The 20,308-nt window shown below is 40.2% G+C and overlaps 1 protein-coding gene across 1 annotated transcript in view; it reads left to right on the top strand.

Moving 5' to 3' along the window:
* The first annotated feature begins 5,209 nt into the window (after positions 1 to 5,209).
* LOC135714193 (dopamine receptor 2-like) overlaps positions 5,210 to 20,308 on the top strand; it is a 105,856-nt gene continuing 90,757 nt past the window's right edge. The window contains exon 1 of the mRNA XM_065237505.1: positions 5,210 to 6,255. The gene's annotated coding sequence lies outside the window, so the exon portion shown is untranslated. The remainder of the gene's footprint in view (positions 6,256 to 20,308) is intronic.

Below are 20,308 nucleotides of genomic sequence, written 5' to 3'. Positions count from 1 at the left end.
AGACATTATGCTGCTTTGACTGCATTTCTAGATAAACATTTCAAAAGGTCCTATCTGCCTTGATCGATTCTCTTCATCGACTTTCTCTTCCGTTAATAAGTCAGTTGCAAAACATTTCCCTATTGTATTTGACGTTTTGGATACTAGATAAGAATCTCCTTTAGAAAAGTACCAACAACCCAACAAACATTCAATGTTGAATAAGAGCTTATTCAGGCAAAAATAAGCTTCTTCAGCTAAGAAAAGGCGTTTTCAGCTGTTAATCAACTCAAATTGTTTGTTGGGAAGTCAATTGCAATAGAAGATTTTTCACTGATGGATCACGCATTGATGGATCCGCTGGCTTCGGCGTCTTCAATGAATACTCAACCGCCTTTCGGAAACTTCAGGAACCTTGTTCCGTTTATGTTGCTGAGCTAGCAGCAATCAACTTCGCATTGGGGATGATTTCCGATATGCCCATAGACCATTACTTCAGCTTCTCGGATAGTCTCAGTTCGTTTGAGGCTATTCGGTCGATGAAACAAGGTAGGCACTCATCTTTTTTCCTTTCAAAGGCAAGGGAACAGATGAGTGTGCTGGTCAAAGATCGCATAAATGATTACCTTTTTCGGGTCCCCTCACATTGCTCAATCCCAGGCAATGAGAAGGCAGATTCTCTTGCAAAGGTGGGCGAGATTTATGATAGAAGAATTTCATATGATGAATTTTTCCCATTGGTACGTCAGAGTTCTCTTTTAAGTTGGCAAAACGATTGGACAAGAAATTCTCTTGGGCGGTGGTTACATTCCATTATTCAAATTGTTTCTTCGTAGTTCAAAGGTCTGGATGTAAGTCGGGGATTCATTCGAGTGATGTCAAGACTTATTTCCAACCACTACTCGCTAGACGCACATCTCTATAGAATAAACCTCGTTGACAGCAATATATGTAGGTGCAGAACCGGTTATGATGACATCGATCACGCAGTTTGGTATTGCCCGGGTAATGACGCCTCCAGAGCACGACTATTGGATGCCCTAGTGGCCCGAGGTAGACAACCCTTCCGTGAAGTAAGAGATGTATTGGGAACACGTGATCTTCCCTACATGCAGGCAATCTACGAATTCCTTTGTTTGTTTTATATTAGAGTTTGAGGTGACCGTCCCCTCCATTCCAAACAATTTCCAGTCATTGTGTCCCATTCTTATTATCCTCCTGTTGTCCAGCCAGGATTTGGTCAACCGTCCGAGAGTAGTATCTGAAGGAGGCTTCAGAAACCAGTTTCCTACCTAGATCCTTCCAATTGAAATTGTTACCCATTAAAACCTCGAGCCCGCCAGAATAATTGGTACCCAGTACTAACCTAGAAATACTGCTATTTAAAATTTAAATCAAACATTACTGATTTTGGCTCCGCGAAGTGTCACACACGACTGAGCCTAGAAAAAATAAAAAAAAACTAGTTAAAAAAAAAGAATCTCCTTTATCAAACTATGTTGCAAAATCTGTTTGCATAGCAGTGGTTATCAAAAGAGAAAGTCGATTAAGAGAATCGATCAAAGAAGATAGGACCATTTGAAATGTTCATCGAGATTTGTTTAATGTTGTGGCCATAAAAATTACATGAGATTGTCGACATTTAAAATTTATTAAACATAAACATAAAAATTTATTTTTTTTCTGTGTGGAGCCAATTGAAATTTTGAATTTATGTAATCCTCGATGTAGTTGAAGGCTTCGTGATAATGGTCAATGTTATCTATTGACAAAGGATTTTGGAAACATTGAGAATTTTTGTGCATGCTGTTCATCACGTCGAAAAGGTCGTTAAACATGATCGCATGATGACATCGGTTTTCTATGAATTTGTATAAAAATACAATTTGTTTAAAAATTTTTCCAGGCAAGTATCAACCAAAGTCACCAAAAGTTCTGATAAAAGGCTATTTGTGGCTTAAGCAGCTTGGTTGAAGGTGATCTATAGAATTCTAAGCATCCTCATTTTTAAGTTCCTTTTAGAAGTCAATAATTTTGAGCATGAGCATGCATGATTGACCGCCCACGGTTGTTACTCTGTTATTGCCAGATCAGCTGTAATTACACAGTGAACCAATAGACGATGCTTAGGACTAGCAATCATCCTCAATGTGTAAAAACTGGTGATCTAAAATTAGGCAATACCAGCGCCAGCCGCGCCTGACCGCAGGTCAAGAAAGGAATGGGTAGGAATGTGTTGACGTGACACTCGTTTTGATGGAAGCCGAGAAATCCTCTGCACTTCCACGAGGAGTCACTGGGATGTTGGGTAAGAGGGTAGGGTTTGCAGCAAGGTTCGTTTTGGTAAACGATAAGCTGAATTGATGTTTGAAAGATAGGGAGGGGTTACTGTATAAATAAATAAAAAGGAATGATCTCAGCCAAATAACCAAGTGGAGCTGCACCATAAGCAACCGGCCAAATTCATATTATATTATAATAAAATAAAAAGTAAATAGCAATGATAAGCTATTTGATACACCTTCTGGTCCTTCAGGATCTACAGGACCACTATTTTCTAGAAATGAAGATTATAGTTATATAATGATAGTTATATAGTGATATAATGAGATTTTAAATATGTGAAATAAAACTAATTTACTAGTCATGCAATATATAAAATAATGTTAAATAAACAAGTACTACAAAATACAAATAAGCTCGATTTCAGTTAACCTCAATACATTCAACTGATTTCAACTTCTGATATTTTATTGGAATTGAAACAAACACTTTATTATGCACCATGGAATTTCTTAACGCAATATGGAATGCTTTTTTTTTTAAATAATGGTAAACTTTCATAATGCATCAATAGTCAGAAAAATCGAGGTTATTTGGACAGTTAACAGTTTTCATGCAATTGTAACATGCATTCCAATGATTTTTTGGATTTTCCTGAACGAAGGCTGAAAATAGTGAATCATTATAATATTAATCTAAAAATGTCGAAGAGCTGAAAATAAACTTAAAGATTTAAATCAATGCGTCCAGCCTAAACGGAAGGCTCGCGAACACAATAAGCTTCCTCATCATTCAGATTCAGAATTTGATTAAATAAGTATTTACAAATATACAAATAAATTTATCAATAAGTTATGTAACTTTCTATCCTAGAAAGGAAAAATAAAATGGTTAATTTAACTGTCATATGAACGTTAAACATACATTAGAGAAAATCAAATGATGTTACGTTGATTCTTCCAGTTGTGTTTTGACTCTGTTATAAATATTTATCAATGAATATTTAATAATAATAATATAATAGGACCTAGGATGTATTCAAGCTCAAACTATATCAAGATGGAAATAAAATCATAGTGAATTATTCGTATACACCTAACCGTAAAAATCCGAGGAACATGCATCATGCGACCGTGGTCATCACTCTGACAAATGAAACGATGAACGATGAACATACATAAATCTCGAATACTCCCCCGAAGGGACGCATCCACTCCCGCAAACAATGCATCCCATCGCCAATCCGGCGCAACCAGCATCCCACCCACGCATGCCAACACCACCATCAGATAGGAGAAATTTTCCCCTACCTGATGGCGGCGCCACAACGCGCGGGCGAGCCACCAACCACACCAAACCGACAATCAAACGCACTACCCACAAAAGCAGACACGTCCCCTCGAAAATGCAATCGAGAAATGTGTAAGAACAATCTTCAACTGAAACACACTCACCAAATCAATACATCCGGGAGCGCATTCCTGATGCTTATCTTTCTCTAGTCATCTCTAAACAACCACAACTAAATATCTTTCCACTCTGTGCACAAAGTAATGCATTTTGCAAAAACCTAATAATAGATCCACGCGGTCAAGTCCCACTTCCACCGTTGCATTTCTTGGGTCGATTCTAAGCTACAATAAACTATCAAACATGACCAAACACAATCACGATAGTGAATTCGAAACTTAAACACACGAAATCTTTCCAATTCAGACACAATAGTTAGCTCCAAAAGCTCTTTCTACACATCAGCCAACACTACTAATAGCCTCACAATAATTATTTTTAATTTTCCTCCCGCCGATTCTAGTCGCACAAACCACCAGAAACACAAAATTCAAATAGCCCTTTTAGAAGTCAATAATTTTGAATTTAAAAACTAGAATTTACTTACGTAGAGAGGCACAACTTTTCTGTTCATATTTGCTGTCTGTTATTGAATATAGCAATTATAACACGTAAAAATAGTTTTCTTATGATAAATTTGCAAATATATGCTATTGAAAACATGATCTCAAGTTCATCACCGCTACGATTACAGCGCCGGCATTAAGTTGGATTTGTCAATATGCCACATAAGATATCAACCACAACCACAACCAGATATCGGAGAAAGCTTGGTGCGCGTCCACAGACGTACTTACAGATATCACAAAATTTCGTCTTGCCGAGCCAATTTCTCATTTTCAATTTCTTTCTACGATGTCGAAATCAAACTGTCGAGTTAGAGCGATTGGGCATGTTTTATATAGGGGAAATGCAGGTAATGTCAGCCTAAGTGTCCCTAATTTGGGCCCATACATTAATTCAGCAGTCGACTAAATTTTCGATAGCAACCAAAAATATACATTAGTAACGTCCCAAAAAGGCGTTCATCTAGATAAAATTGATAAATAGCAGATTTTTAGCGATGGGCCCAATCTTAGATCTTTCCCCTAGGTGAAATAGTTTGTGTGGCTGGCTAATGGTCGCAGACAAAAAAGACGTGTTGAATCCAATTTTAAAACCTTAGTTTCAGGAAAGGATATTTAACAAAGGTAAAACTCCGGCTACACTGTTACCGTTCACCAAAATGAATACATTTCAATTGGAAACAACCCACTCGAAGGAGAAAAGCACGAACCCAACTTCGGGAGTCTCCTTGGTGTTCATTCCACAACCGTCCGGCGACTCTGTCGCTTCCGAAGGGGAAGCGAGCTTTCGTGGCACGGTTCGTGTCACGGTCACGGCTACCGTTGATCATGCGTCACTCGACGGTGGTACCCCGCTGGCTGGTTGGCCGCCGACGCTGACGTTGCTGCTGTTGGTGCTGGTGGTTGCCCAACTGGCTAGAGCCCATTTTCTGGCACTGGCCACACTTGCCACTTGGAAACGGTTTTTGGCGGCAGTTCTCACGGCGATGGGGTTGCGATAACACGCGTTTTCCGGCGTGATTTTGACCTGCAAGCAAGTCAGTTCAGAGCAGCAGCTCCTGGTGTTGAACGGAGATACTTTTGAAGCAGTAGTGGTATTTGCACGTAGGAAAACGGATACAGTGTGACCGTCGACAGGGAATTCTCATTTCCGGATAGTATTGAAAGTGTGGTGCAGCTCACTTTCCCCGATTGTGTGTGGTGTCCTGACCGAGTGATGGCCATTAAGGCGAATGAGTGATGATTTGTTTTGCTGTTTCTCTGCGGGCCAGTGCAAGCTGATACGCTTCGGAGTCACAAAAAAAAACGGGAAATAAAAATAACGACTCATGTGTATAGCAGGAAAGGATGCTGCCCGACAGATGCTGACGACGATGACATACAGGAAAAAGTCGTTTTGAATACCTTTTTGTGTAACGATTTGTGTTAATCCTTTCAGTCAGCGAGAGTCGCTGTCAATCCATGTGCTCGTGAAAGTGGAAGTGAGATGCAATATGCAACGAGAGGTGACCCAAAAAGGATTGCAATTTGAACGCGTTGTCCGGCTATATCGGTTGGCTTCGTGTGCGGAAGGTGCTTTTTTGTCCCGTTGAGTAGATGTTCTTACTTTTTTTTTTTCGTCGATCCTTCGGGTGAAGAGCTACAAAATGAGTAAAGTGGATTCTGGCAGAGATTAGTGCTCGAGTAACAGATTGCACCTGATGTGTGATGCAGGTGCCACTGGTGGAGTCTGAATGTTTGGTGGGGTGGTGATTGTTTAGGCGGTAGTTTGAAGGACGAGTTTTTACATGAAACTATTTGTCTTACGAGTTGGTGGGGCAGAAAATTTCAAATGGTTTGTGGATTATAACATTTTGAATGGCACATCTGGTATGCCACAGTGGATAGATAGTTTGGGGTGAAATTTGTGTGTACAGTGAGCTAAGTGTTGTTGTCCGTGTATATTTCAACTGATAATGCAATAATAGGATTAAGGATACTTCGTAAAGAATTTGTGTTAAGTTAAAGTTTTGCGTCGTTTACCGAGGATACTTAAATATGTCTGCGTTGGCAACTGAGGATAACTTCATTTGAGCAGGTATGTGCACTCCGACTACTGAAATATTATTTTTAAGATTGTCATCGTAAGTTCTTTTAAATCTGATTTGATTTCACAAAAGCTGGCTAGGTTTATTTTGTTCGTGGAGATCGTGGATACGATTTCATTAATTTCTATCACCTTGAAATAATCAATTTTTATTTAACCTAATCAACTTCCTAACTACTGTGATAAGGGAAAAGCGATCTGTATCTAATTGTTACATATACGTTGTTTAAATTTTATTCTCCGTATCGATGTACATAGGTTTCGATCTGTGGAACCCCTGGGAAGCCCGACGCTGAATTTCCCTGAATTTGGCTGTTTTTACTGCATTTGTAATATAAATCAATCCTTGGATTGATAAGCTGGGACGGGGCCTCATAGTCAGTAAAGGCACGGTATTACCAAGCCGGAGGCGGCGGGTTCGTTTCCCGGTCCGGTCGAGGGAATCTTTCGGGTTGGAAATTTTCTCGACTCCCCTAGGCATAGAGCATCATTGTGCTTGCCACACAATATACAAATTCATGCATTGGTATTGGCATCGAAAGCTCTCAATTAATAACTGTGGAAGTGCATCTACAACACTAAGTTGCGAGCACGCAATAAGCTAATATGCAATATGCAATAAGACTGAAATATAAATAAGAAGAAGAAGAAGGGATTTTAAATATAGAATTTCTCCAGAAAAATGATTTCTACAACATATTTGAAAAGAAATTTATGAACGACGTTCTACTTTTGGGACAGTAGCTAGGTCTGAAATCGATCAATATACATGCGAATGATTTGAGTTTCAGTTGGGATAAAGCGAAAAAGACCCGTATTTCATCTGTTTTTGATTTCCAAGTTAATATTTCTGAGAAAAAATATTTCTAAAATGTTGTCTGTTAAAAGATCTGGAAACACAACTGTCAGCGTCAGCATCAACTTCTTATATCAACTGTCTCAATGTGTCCTAACTCTACCGCATTGAAGGTGAAATTCAATTAAGGATGATATCCGCCTATTCCATGATATGACGAAACAAAATTCATCGAATAAAAACCCGATACCATTTTATTCTGGACATCTAACTCAGTCAAACAAAATTTTGATTTTCCTAATAATTATTCTGGCAAATTGATTATCATGCAAATCGTACCATCATTTTCATTTTGTGAACGTCCGTTCTATGAAGTGAGCACAAATTCAACAGCCCTAAATCAAAAATTCAATGACTGCTAAACTTCGTTGATTGTAAGATTCTTTAGAAATGACTAATTTTGAATGGACTACTGCTAAATCCAACATTTCCTTGAATCGCTTGCTTCAGTTGAAAATGTCTATTCACTCGATGTTTACAGATTCCGAGACATCAAGCTTCGCTTGAAGTCAGCCTCTTCTGTCATTCACAATTTATGTGAGTGATTGTCTGTTTTTCGAAAGCAACTCATTCTTTGAAGTTTGTTCGTTTTTGTCGTTGCCCCGTTGGAAGCAAACAACTCGAGATGTCCGTTGAAATAAAGCTGTCGATTAGTTTCAGCTTCGCACATGGCTCGGCGAGACCATCTATGGATGAAATTGCAACTGGACGCGGATTCAGTGTAAATTATCGCTATTCACTACATATCGCATTGCGGAGGAAAAATCTATGTTTATCAATTATAATTTAGAAGATTTCTTGTTGAATAACCGTGGACAATTATTTTTTTCATTCTGTCGACAGGAAGCTAGCCGAAGTACGCATGTTGCCTGCTGAGGGAACCGTTCAATATGTGAGAGTGGACGACCTCCCACCAGAGGGGGGAGGGATATGCACACAGGTGTGCGGGGTCTATAAATAGATGTAGGTTCCCAACTCGCTGCATTTTCTTTATCGAAAAGGGAACATATTCTATCAAGGGAACAACAAGTTTATTTTTCCTTTGTAAGGCGGAGGGGGGATGAATTCCTGCCCCAAGCGGAAGGATCGGAAGCAGCCAGCACAACAACAAACGTAAGAAGAAAACCAACAAAGGAATGAGGAAGATACCAGTGCGTACGCTGGTGTAGTGACTGGAAGTGCATCGCCAAACGAGGTTTCGGTTGAGGTCCTACAAGAGTGGTGGTGATGGATGTGACGTCTCCGGACGCCGAAGAATTTTTTCAAGTTCGTACTACTACCTCAAATTCGGGATAGCTTTACCGAGAAGGAGCGGATAATGGATAAAGACAAGGCGAAGCGGCGGGCGTTGCTGAAGGGAAAACAGTAAGATGAAGCAATGTAGTTGAGGGCATGGATAAAAGCGGAAGCTAAACTCAAATCACCTCTAAGGAAGAATAAGTAGGACTCATTAACTATGTCCCCTTTAATAGTTGATTGATATTATTAAATAATTTTATGGTTCTCGGCCCTGTGGAGTCTTTTGGACATTTGAGCCTAACAAAAAAACAATTGAAAAAAAAAGATTCAACTCCCATACCTCACAGCAGTGTTGGAAAATATCAAAAAATCAAATTTCACCTCGAATATCAAGCTAAAAATCTCATCAGCTGCAAATCTCACCTAACTGTGGCAAGATTGAGTTTCGTGATTTTTGCTTTACATCCGAACGTAACCGAAACTTCCATAACGGCTGGCAGCAGTTGATTCGTGTCTGCCATCGCTGAAGACAATAAACAGATAGCATTATTATCCCTTCTCTTTCTAGGAAAACGAGGCGCAACGGAATCATGTTTGCGTCGATTCAACTCTCGGCTTCAACTTTACACTTTTGAATTGTCTCGCAATATCGAAGGAACTTGTGAAATCAATATACATAAAGGATTGATATTGAGAGCGTATGAGAGCGGGAAAATATCAATTTGCTAATGATTATGCCATCACTGCATCACAGTACAGAATTTCAAAATCTGCATCGTTATGATGATTTTCATGATGGCCGTGAGAGGTCAAGTTTGATATGCCTATTTATTAAGTTTTATGCTGTAGGGTTAGCTACCCCATTTCCGGCCTATCAAGCACAACCCGCACTTAGTCTTTCTTAATTTAGCGCAGTTTAGCACCAAACAGAATGTTATTAGTACTTATGACTTTCAAATTTATTTACCTTTCCGTACGTACAGTAAGATTTGATAAAGAGATACCAATCGTTGAGATATTGTCAAAAGTCTAACACTGCTTCTTGACGCCAAACTCGGCGTACGGATTCTAAACTCGGCCTAACGCATTGAAACGCCATTAAAATGCCAATGAATTCACTTCGGCCTATCGGATGAAGATAAAACATGATTCGGTTGGAGTGCTTCTTTTGTTTTTGGGAATAATGGGTGCAAACCTTTATATCACGCATTCTCATTGACTTCGTTCCGTAGCTTATTAACTAAAGTATCGTACCAAACACACAAATTGACTTGTTTACTCTGAATTGATGAATTTTCATTTAAATTTTACAGATAAAACATTTTAAAATAACCTTGGTATGGGGGTGACCCCGGCGTAGTGGTTAGCATCCATACCTCTCACGCCAAAGTCACGAGTTCAAATCTCACCCTCGAACAAGTCACGAATGACCCAAGATCGTTAAAGTGACTATTAGACTGATGCAAAATTTTAAATTTTCGCTCCACAGTGCTCAAACGGTTCCAAATTGGGCCCTGATTAGCCTCCCAAAATTTGAACTCATTTAGTAAGAAACTGACTTGGCGCAAACCATTTGAAGTTTATATTGGAATTTCTATGGAGAAACCATAATTTCGGTTCATATCTATCTCAAAATTAGCCAGTTCACTTTACTTTAGAAAATGATAGCTGAGCTTGTTGAAAAAATTCTCAACTACAACTTTGTTCAAGACCACTTTTCGATCAAATGTAAGGAACAAAAATTATTAATGATTCAAGTCACTGATGTCTTATGATTATGCTCTATCAACTGTTCAGCAGGCAACATTGGTGTTTATGGCGCGTAGAATAGAGGACATAAATCATGGCTACTATGTCACACTGCAGAATACAGTGTTGCCCACAATACAGTTGCTTAATCTTGCCATAAGATTATTAAAAATTTCGAAAATTTCAAATTTTGCATCAGTCTAGTGACTATAATTAAAAAAAAAAACAGCCCTGGTATTCTACTGTACTTATTTCTGATAGACATGGAATTAATTTTGACAAAGGCCTATTTGAAAATCGATCCAGGAACAACAGAGGAATTAGCGAACATAAGTGTAAATTTTAAGTCTTATCCTTTTTAAACTTTTATGGAGATTTTGAGCCAACTGGCTAGTTCATCTCCGATATAAATTTTAAGTGAAAAATGGAACGCTCCCAAGGTTTTTCTTGAAATGATCTATTCGCACTACAAATGGAAAGGTTGCCGAATAAAAACCGATTTCCGACAATGGTCAAACTCACTTGAGAAGTTTGGGTGTTTTAAAAGCGATATGAAACAGTTTTGGACAATTCTATCGATTGGAATGGATAGAGCAACACGCAGCAAATTAATGTAAACAAACAAATGCTACATATGTGTGAATCGCATATCGAGAACAACCCCATAAAGGGTGATACGGTCAAAATTTGGTCAATATCAACTTGACGTATTTCTTTCAATTTTGCATTTAAAAAACCTGAACACCCCTCATTTTGAAGGTGTGTGTGTTTAGAATGTTGCTCCTATTTTGATTTTGGAATTCACTCTTCAGTTGTCAAAATGCCGTCCAAGCAAGAAGAGCAGCGTATCAAAATTTTGCTCGCGCATCGCGAAAATCCGAGCTACTCGCACGCAAAGTTGGCAAAATCACTAAAAGTTGCCAAATCAACCGTTACAAATGTAATTAAAGTGTTTGGGGAACGTTTGTCGACAGCCAGGAAGTCTGGATCGGGGGGAAATCGAAAACTGGAAGCCGCTGAGACGACAAAGAGAGTTGCCGGTAGTTTCAAGCGAAACCCTAACCTCTCTCTCCGAGATGCCACAAATAAGCTGGGTGTATCGTCTACAACCGTGCATCGAGCCAAAAAACGAGCCGGACTATCGACTTACAAGAAGGTAGTGACTCCAAATCGCGATGATAAACAAAATACGACGGCCAAAGCGCGATCCCGGAGGCTGTACACGACGATGCTGACGAAGTTTGACTGCGTGGTAATGGACGACGAAACCTACGTCAAAGCCGACTACAAGCAGCTTCCGGGACAGGAGTTTTATACAACAAAAAGAAGGGGAAAGGTAGCAGATGTTTTCAAGCACATGAAACTGTCAAAGTTCGCAAAGAAATATCTGGTTTGGCAAGCCATCTGTACCTGTGGCTTGAAAAGCAGCATTTTCATAGCTTCCGGGACTGTCAACCAAGAAATTTACGTGAAAGAGTGTTTGAATAAACGTCTGCTGCCTTTCCTGAAGAAACACGGTTGTTCCGTACTGTTTTGGCCGGATTTGGCATCTTGCCATTACGGTAAAAAGGCCATGGAGTGGTACGCCGCCAACAACGTGCAGGTGGTTCCCAAGGACAAGAACCCTCCCAACACGCCAGAGCTCCGCCCAATTGAGAAATACTGGGCTATTGTCAAGCGGAACCTAAAGAAGACAAAAAAAACTGCTAAGGGCGAGCAGCAGTTCAAGGCAAACTGGTTTTCTGCGGCGAAGAAGGTGGACAAGGTGGCTGTACAAAATCTGATGGCAGGGGTCAAGCGTAAGGCCCGGCAATTCGGATTTGGAAAAGCGGAAGCCTAACTGAATATTTTTCCTGAATTTTATACTAATTGAACTTGAAAAAGAAATTTAATTTGATTTTTTAAATAAACGATTTCACCGATTTACACGCGTTTTCCCTTGACCAAATTTTGACCGTATCACCCTTTAAAACACCGTTGCTGCTTAGATTGACAGAAAATAATGAATTCTCCAATACATTAAGTAAGTCACACTCTAAGGGGAGAAGGCATAAGAGACGTTTCTTTTTTTCAGACTTTCATGTAACATCCTTAATGGATGCTCCCCTACCTGCTTATGACTATTGTTAACATGTCTTTTTTGTAGTTTGTAAGTTTACAAAAATGTGCGAGGTGACAGTTTTAGTCCCATGACATTTTAACCGAACTAACGACAAAAACAATAATGGGGTCTCAGCAAAACTGACGTTTGAAATTTATAGCTAGCATACGTCATTTTTTAGTGCGCTCATAGCTGTTGCAAGAAGCAGGTACCGCGAGTGTATTGGATGGCAACTATTGTTACGGTACTTGCTTTAATTGCTGCATTGTCTGCAGCTCGCTAGCTTTTGTCGTTACCAGGGTTGCTGCCACTCACCTGCTATAAAAAATATTTTTCGGAATTATGCAATCATTAGATGTATAATGATATGTTGTACTAGTAAGTAACAAGAAGAGGGTGTAAAGTATGTGTTTGACTCATAAAACCTGTCAATTACGCTTTCAGAACGTCTCAATCAGCGATCTTATGATTCGTGAGCGTTCACTCAGAGTGAGCGCTCACGAGTCGTAAAATCGCTGATTGTGACACACTGAAAGCAATATTGACAGATTTTATGTGTCAAACATATACTTCACGGCCTCTTCTTGTAACTTACAAGTACTAATTAACATTATACTATTTCATGATTTCACAATTCCGAAAAACATTTTTTTATAGCAAGTGAGCGGAAGTAACCCTGGTCGTTACCATTGCAAGTAAACAACTGGATATGTCCGTTTAAATAAAGCTGACGATTGAATTCAGCTTCACAAATGAAAGAGTGAAACCCGCTATGGGCGAAATTCCGCTTGCGTAAAAATGCTTGATGCGGATATCATTCAGCTGATTGCTACATACCCGATAACGGAGGGCAAATTTATGAACAAAGTCAAGTCAGAGGAATCGATGCTTCTTTGCAGTGTTGGCTAAAATCAAAATCAGCAATCTTTAAAGATCAATATCACCTAAAATCACAGGCACCAATAACACAAGCCATCATCAGCACGAAAATCACACGCGATTTTCGACCAATATCAGTCGTGATTTTAGATTCCCAAAATCAACCAGCATCAATATCAACCAAGATCAAAATCAACGAAAATCATAGGATTAGAAGATTTGTTGAATTCTAGAGTTTGGGGCATTCCGAAATTCAAGTCAACATTACGGAAGAAATTAAAATTGTGGACTTCAACCCAAGATGGCTTCCACAAATCCAAGATGGTTCAGATGCATATTCCCTGTCCAGGGGTCTTCATATTGGTTTTTGGTCCACCATCTTGAATTCAAAGATGGTTACGGATGTCAATTTTCTACTTCCACTCATCAAGCCCATTCCGTAGATACCCATATTGCATGGGTTTAGATGCATATTCCCTGTCCGGGGGCTGCCATATTGGATTTTGGTCCACCATCTTGGATTCCAAAATGGCGGTGGTTGTTGGTTTTTTACTTTGACTGTAATACCAAGCAATATTCAACTTATTTAATTTTAATGTCACATCCTAATAACATAATTCTTGCTAGGTAAATGCTTGATTGATGTATTTTATGAGTAAAAGCAGAGCTCTTCCAATTAACGTGGGGTTTATTTGAAGGACAGTTTGATAATCGAACAGAAAATGAAAAGTCAAATAAGCAGGACTACTGAGATGGAATTAAACGATTGCTTCTGGCTTCCAGGTTCCTTCGATATCATCCCCTCTCAATCGTGTAGCCCTAGACTCATCCGTAGTTCTTGAAAGCGTCCAGAGTCCAATGGCTTGGTGAATATGTCAGCTAATTGTTCGCGAGTACCAATAGATTCCACTTGGATGCGTCCTTCGGCAATATGGTTCCTGATGAAATGGTGTTCAACATCAATGTGTTTGCTTCGTTTCGTCTCCAAGTTATTCGCCATTCCAATACAGCCTCTGTTGTCCTCGAATATGGTGACAGGTGTTTTCGGATCCTTGGCCTTCAAATCTTTAAGTACTCCAGATAACCACAGGGATTCTGCAGTAGCAGCGCTCAGAGCTACATACTCGGATTCACTTGACGAAATAGCAACTGTAGTTTGCTTCTTGCTGCACCATGATACCGTTGATCCAAACACCTTAAAGACGTATCCCGTGACTGATTTTCGATCTTCATTGTCGGCCGCCCAGTCAGCATTAGCAAATCCAACGAGCGGACGGTCGTCATTGCATTCGAACTTCAATTAGCACTTCGATTCGCTTCAAACACTGCCAGTGTGTTTCTGTTGGTTTTTGCTAGTAGCGCCCCAGATACCCTAATGGAAAACAGATGTCCGGCCGAACGCACAGCATAATATACATTAAACTGCCTAGTAGCTCCCTGTAGGGTTCTTCAGTTGGCGTCCCCTCTCGTTGCAATTGCAGTCCCTTCTCCATTGGTGACTTAGCTGGATTGCATTCAGCCAGTCCAAAACGCTCCAAGACTCTTGCCACGTGCGCCTCTTGCGAAAGTTGAAGAACTCATTCCTAGAAAGTGGCGTGCTTCTCCACAGTCAGTCACGCTGAACACAGTCGAAAGCTTCTCCTTCATACGTGCGATGGATTCCAATTTCCTCCCTGAGATTAGCAAATCGTCCACATAGAGTACAACGTACAGCTCGTCTCCTTCTTCGCATCGTGTGTATAGGCAGTAGTCATGGCGGGACCGCTTGTAACCCATCTTGACTAGTTCACTGTTGAATTTTTCATTCCAGCATCGTGGAGATTGCTTCAATCCATACAATGATTTCAGCAACTTGCAGGTCATATTTGCTGGAGCCTGGACGCCTTCAGGAATATCCATATAGATATCCTCCTTCAAATCTCCATGCAAGAAGGCAGTTTTAACGTCCATCTGATGGAAATGGAACTGATTGTGGACGCCTACAACTAGCACAGTCCGGATGGTTGATAACTTCGCCACCGGTGCATACGTATCCTCGAAGTCAACTCCATAACGCTGCAGGTAGCCCTTCGCTGCTAGTCGGGCTTTATATCGAGCGGCCTGGCCATCTTCGTCTTCCTTCACACGGAATATCCACTTGGATTTGAGAGGTTTCACGCCACGTGGACAGGGCGTCATCTGCCACACACCGTTCGCCTCCATGGATCGCAATTCCTCATCAACAGCCTCGAGCCATTTCATACGATCGCAGCGGGCTTCGATGTCACTGTAGCATTGAGGAGCATCTGTGGAATACGAGCCAGCAGAAGTTGCTCTGTAACCGGTGAAAAAATTTAACAACTTATGGGGGAGCTTGCGCTCCCGATCGCTACACCTCAACATCGCTTGTCCTTCGAACTCGAGTTGTTATAGTTGCGAAGGGAACGCTCCGGTATCATCCGCCTCCAAAACGTCTGCATCATCAGCAATCGGAGTATTCTCACGTGACATCGGCTTCTCTTCAGGTGACGGTTCCATTGAATCACGAACAACTTCCCCCTCTTGCTCTTACGGTACTACAACGAGTGGTGTATCTGCTTGATTTTCAGGATTAGCTTTGTAGGGAAAGCAGGTTTCATGAAACTTCACGTCACGAGCAATCATAATTCTTCTTGACTTCTTGTCCCACAGTCGGTAGCCGTTTGGTGCATATCCGACCATGACGGTTTCATGACTCTTGGCATCCAATTTCTTTCGATGTTGGCTGGGAATCCAAGCGAACGCCTTGCATTCGAAAATTCGAAGTTTTTCTAGACTTGGCTTCTGACCGTACCAGCATTCAGCTGGTGTCATACTTCTCGGCAGGGCTACAGTAGGACTTCTGTTCACCAGGTACACGGCAGTAATGACAGCTTCTGACCACATCTTTTTCGGGACTTGAGAATCGATTAACATCGTGCGGACCTTCTCATCAATGGCTCGGTTGAACCTCTCCGCAACACCGTTTTGTTGAGGCGTGTAAGCAACGGTTGGTTCGATTTGAATACCTTTCTGTTAGTAAAAACGCTTTTGGTTGTTAGAAAGATACTCACGGCCTTGATCTATTGTTAGTTTCGAGATTTTCATGTTGAATTGCGCCGTTACCATTGCTTCGTAGTCGCGGAATCGATCAAACACATCCGATTTCCTCTTCATCAGGAACAGCATTGCAAAATGGGTATGGTCGTCAATGAAGGAAACAAAATATTTCGAACCATCCCACGCAGTAGGTTCTATTGGTCCGCATACGTCCGAATTAATTCTTTCCAACGGCCTTGTTGCTCTCGGGCGTGTGCCGTTGAATGGTTCACGACATTGTTTCCCTTGCACGCACGCATCACAGAACGCCAGCTTGTCTGCTCTGAAATCAGCACCATCCACAAGATTGTTACTTATGATTGCTTTCATTCCCTGTTGACTCAGGTGTCCAAGCCTTCGGTGCCACAAATTGGTCGCTTCAGTTTGACACATATTTACTTCGTTGTTTTTCTTGAGAACCGCAACGGAACCGCAGAAAATTACCACAACGCCTGCCTTCACCAACTTTTTAACGGACATCAGGTTGTCGCGAAGCTCGGGGACATAAAGAAAATCCTTCATGTTAAACGACGTGCTCTTGTTACTGCTTCCGACGATGGTTCCAACCGTTTTTGATGCCAGTGTTTCTCCGTCCTTCGCTACTTGGATCACAATGGGTTGCTTCATCTTGCGAATTTCCAAAAATACTGCCAAATCATTCACTAGGTGGTCGCTTGAACCTGAATCGAGCTTGAATACCACCTTTCCACTTGGTGTCTTTTCAATCTTGCGACTTGCAATGAAACTTACTGCATTCCGTTGACCTGCCGAATTAGCTTCACCGCTTTTCTGCCGACAGTCCTTCTTTAAATGGCCACGTTTTCTACAATTGTGACACTTGCCTTGGAACTTCGTAGACTTGCGTTTCTTCTCTCCAGAAAATGCCGCAGCCTTGATCTCACCTGAGTCTTCGTGACGTTCGGTTCTTTTCAGCTCTTCCGCCAATAAGCGTTGCTTCACGATCTCCAAACTGAACTCTTCCTCAGGAATGTTTTCCAAGGCCGTCACCAAGGGGTCATACGCATCCGGTAGAGTCTGGAACAGCGAAATGACCAAATCAGCTTCCTCGACCTTCGCCCCAGCGGCTGTCAGCTGCCGGATCAAGTCTTCGAACACCAGCAAGTGCGCTCTCATCGAATCACCATCTCTCAACTTCAGACGATTCAACTGCTTTCTCACCAGGTTTTGAGTGCTGATTGACCGCTTCGTAAAGGTGTTCTCGAGCGCCTTCCACATGTCCTTGGCCGTCTTCTTCTCGTAGAAGATCGCCAGACACTCATTCGCCAGGGAGCTGACAATATATGACTTGGCCTTCCGGTCTGCCTCTTCAAATTTCACCTCTTCAGCTGCTACTGCCGGTGCTTCTTCAGTTAAAGTTTTCGATACTCCCACGGAATCCAGGAACATCTTTACTCTGAAGCTCCAGTGCTGAAATCCGGAACCACCGTTGAACTGCGGAATACCGCACACAGCTTCTCTCGTAGAGGTGCCCATAACCTTTTATGAGTGAAAGTAGAGCTCTTTCAATTAACGTGTGGTTTATTTGAAGGACAGTTTGATAATCGAACAGAAAAATGAAAAGTCAAATAAGCAGGACTACTGAGATGGAATTAAACGATTGCTTCTGGATTCCAGGTTCCTTCGATATCAATGTATAAAAACACTTAATATAAGAGACCCATATTTTAATTCAGAAAACATTGTTTGTCCTATTTTCAGCAACTAGAACCTTACCATTGAATGTGATTGTTTACATTCCGAATCAAAAAATTAGTTGTCCGATCCAGCCGTTGGAGCGTCTTGGTTTTACTTATTGATTGCTTCATAAAAGAGGCACTGAAAACACCAAGACGTAACATTTATCTTCTCCAGTTTGGTGGGAAATGTGCATTATCACATCAAATTTTGTCGAATTAATGACAAATTATCGCTATCCAGGGTTTCCTACGTAACACTATAATCATAGAGGTAACTCTAAGACCAGAAGGTCCCGAAGAAACATGCTCAACTTTTTTGTTCAGCTCTGGTACTCTTTTCGGTCCCAAACTAACGATGCACCCCTCGAAATATAGGAAAATCCCCGAGCCCCTCATTTTATCTGTCAATCTTACATAGCGAATCAAAACAAACATAGTGTAGTACACTGGAGTCACTTTTTACGCGGGGAATACGTGCCGCGTAAAAAAAACCGCGTAAAAAAACTACCGAGATTTTGATTTTTTACATGCTTAAATATTTTTTTTATAAATCGGATTTTGATGCCCCTCTTAATTATAGCATACTATGGTCCATATATACATATTTTAAAAATTTCTGTATTTACACCAAAAATTGAGATTTTTTTTAAGTATGCCATTCGATTGATTACCTTTAGCTTGAAACGGATAATGTGATTTGAATCAAGTCGATAGGTTGTATCGTTGTCGAGAAATCGTTAAAACCGTACCGCGTAAATTACGACTCAGCGGCACTAACCGTGTAACAAAAAACCGTGTAAAAAATAAACCGCGTAAAAAAATACTTCAGTGTACTAGAAATTCGACTGGAATAGGATGCATTAATCGATTTGCTTGGGACCAATAGGCTAGGCATAAACTTTAACTTCAGGAGGAAGCTCAGATAGAATTTGTTAAACACTTTGGAAGAAGGCATCATAAGTATTTTATTGAGCATGGCCAGGTGTAAAATACACTGAGGAGAACATGTGCGATTCACCGGATATGTGTGATTTCACCCAAACATGCTCAAATTCTTTAAATGTTGATGTAAAGATGATTTCTGAGTTAAAATTGGCCGAAAGAGCTATAAGGACTTCGCCGCCTGACTTCTTGTGAGACGCATGAAAATTCATGTCGTCTCTGAATACATTAAAGGCAATTTAAAGTTCAGTTCACTTTGTACGCTTTTATCTCAGCTTGTTTCAGTTGGCAGCATACCGAAAAGGATGAGCATACACAACTTTGATGAATTTCCTTCATTTTGACTGGGCTTTTTTTGCGATTGAAGTTTTGACAGTAAATCAAAAGTTCAAAAAGATTTTCCGAAGTTCATCCGCTGAGGCCGGTAGTCCTTCGGATGGCAAATGCTGATGCTGGTATTCGTCGGTCAACAACTAAAAACAAAAAAAGATATTAACAATATTATATATAACATGCCATGCAACAATTGCAATTAAAGTTCAATTTACTTTGATGCTTTTTGGAAAATTTCAAAACCAGTTTTTTCCGACGCATTATTTTAGATTGCTAAAAGCTCGCACCTACTACGATTATAATGAAACTTTGCACAGTTGTTTGTTATTGCCCAACATGCCATTTTACATATATGGTTCCCTAGTTTTGCACACGACTAACACTTGAAAAGGGCTTATGCAAAAATGATACGCATCAATAGAAAAATATATATCTCGTGAACGATTTGTTTGATCGAGATGGATTCTTGGGCGAAGTTGCGGAAAAGTATTGTGCCTTCCAATAAAAAATAAACACTGTAAAATTATTTTTTTTTTTTAAAAAACTCAATTTTTTTTGATTTTTTTTTTATATTTATTTTGTAATTTAGATAAAGTATCGCCTACTGACACTGTGCATTTGCTGGGCAAATCATAAACAAAAAAGTTATGAATTGTTGAAAAAATAAGTATTTTACAAAATACCACCTGCAGTCATCGAATATCTTTAATATAGTTTTAATATTAAAACACATTAAATTTACAACAAAAATGCTCATAATGCTTAAATTGCCCAAAGTTGTTATTTTCGAGATACTCGTAGGTTAAAATTCACTTATCGCATAATTTGAGCAATTTTCGCTCTTTTGAAATGTTATTCGTTAGTGTTCAATCTTGAAAATTTGTTTAACAAAAAGCTCAATTAATTTCCTTAAACTTTACTGTTCACAGTTTTTTAATCATACGCATGAGTTTGGCCTTTTGGTCTTTTTGGCCTTATTAACCTCCGCTATATGTTATTTAAATCTAGTTGCTAAAGTTCTCTTGGTTTGTCCTACGTATACTTTATTACGATGATTACAGCTGTTTTACCTAAAACATTAACTGGGTCTTAAGTGGATCCTAACAACGATTTTAACTGGTTATGTGGGGGCGACCCCGGCGTAGTAGTTAA

The sequence above is a fragment of the Ochlerotatus camptorhynchus genome, unplaced genomic scaffold, assembly GCF_037179485.1.
Source record: "Ochlerotatus camptorhynchus isolate MF236.1 unplaced genomic scaffold, CSIRO-AGI_Acam_v1.1 ptg000626l, whole genome shotgun sequence".
Classification (NCBI taxonomy): Eukaryota; Metazoa; Arthropoda; class Insecta; order Diptera; family Culicidae; genus Ochlerotatus; species Ochlerotatus camptorhynchus.
The sequence above is the reverse complement of the archived record's forward strand: the minus strand, read 5'-3'. Positions and strand labels throughout refer to the sequence as shown.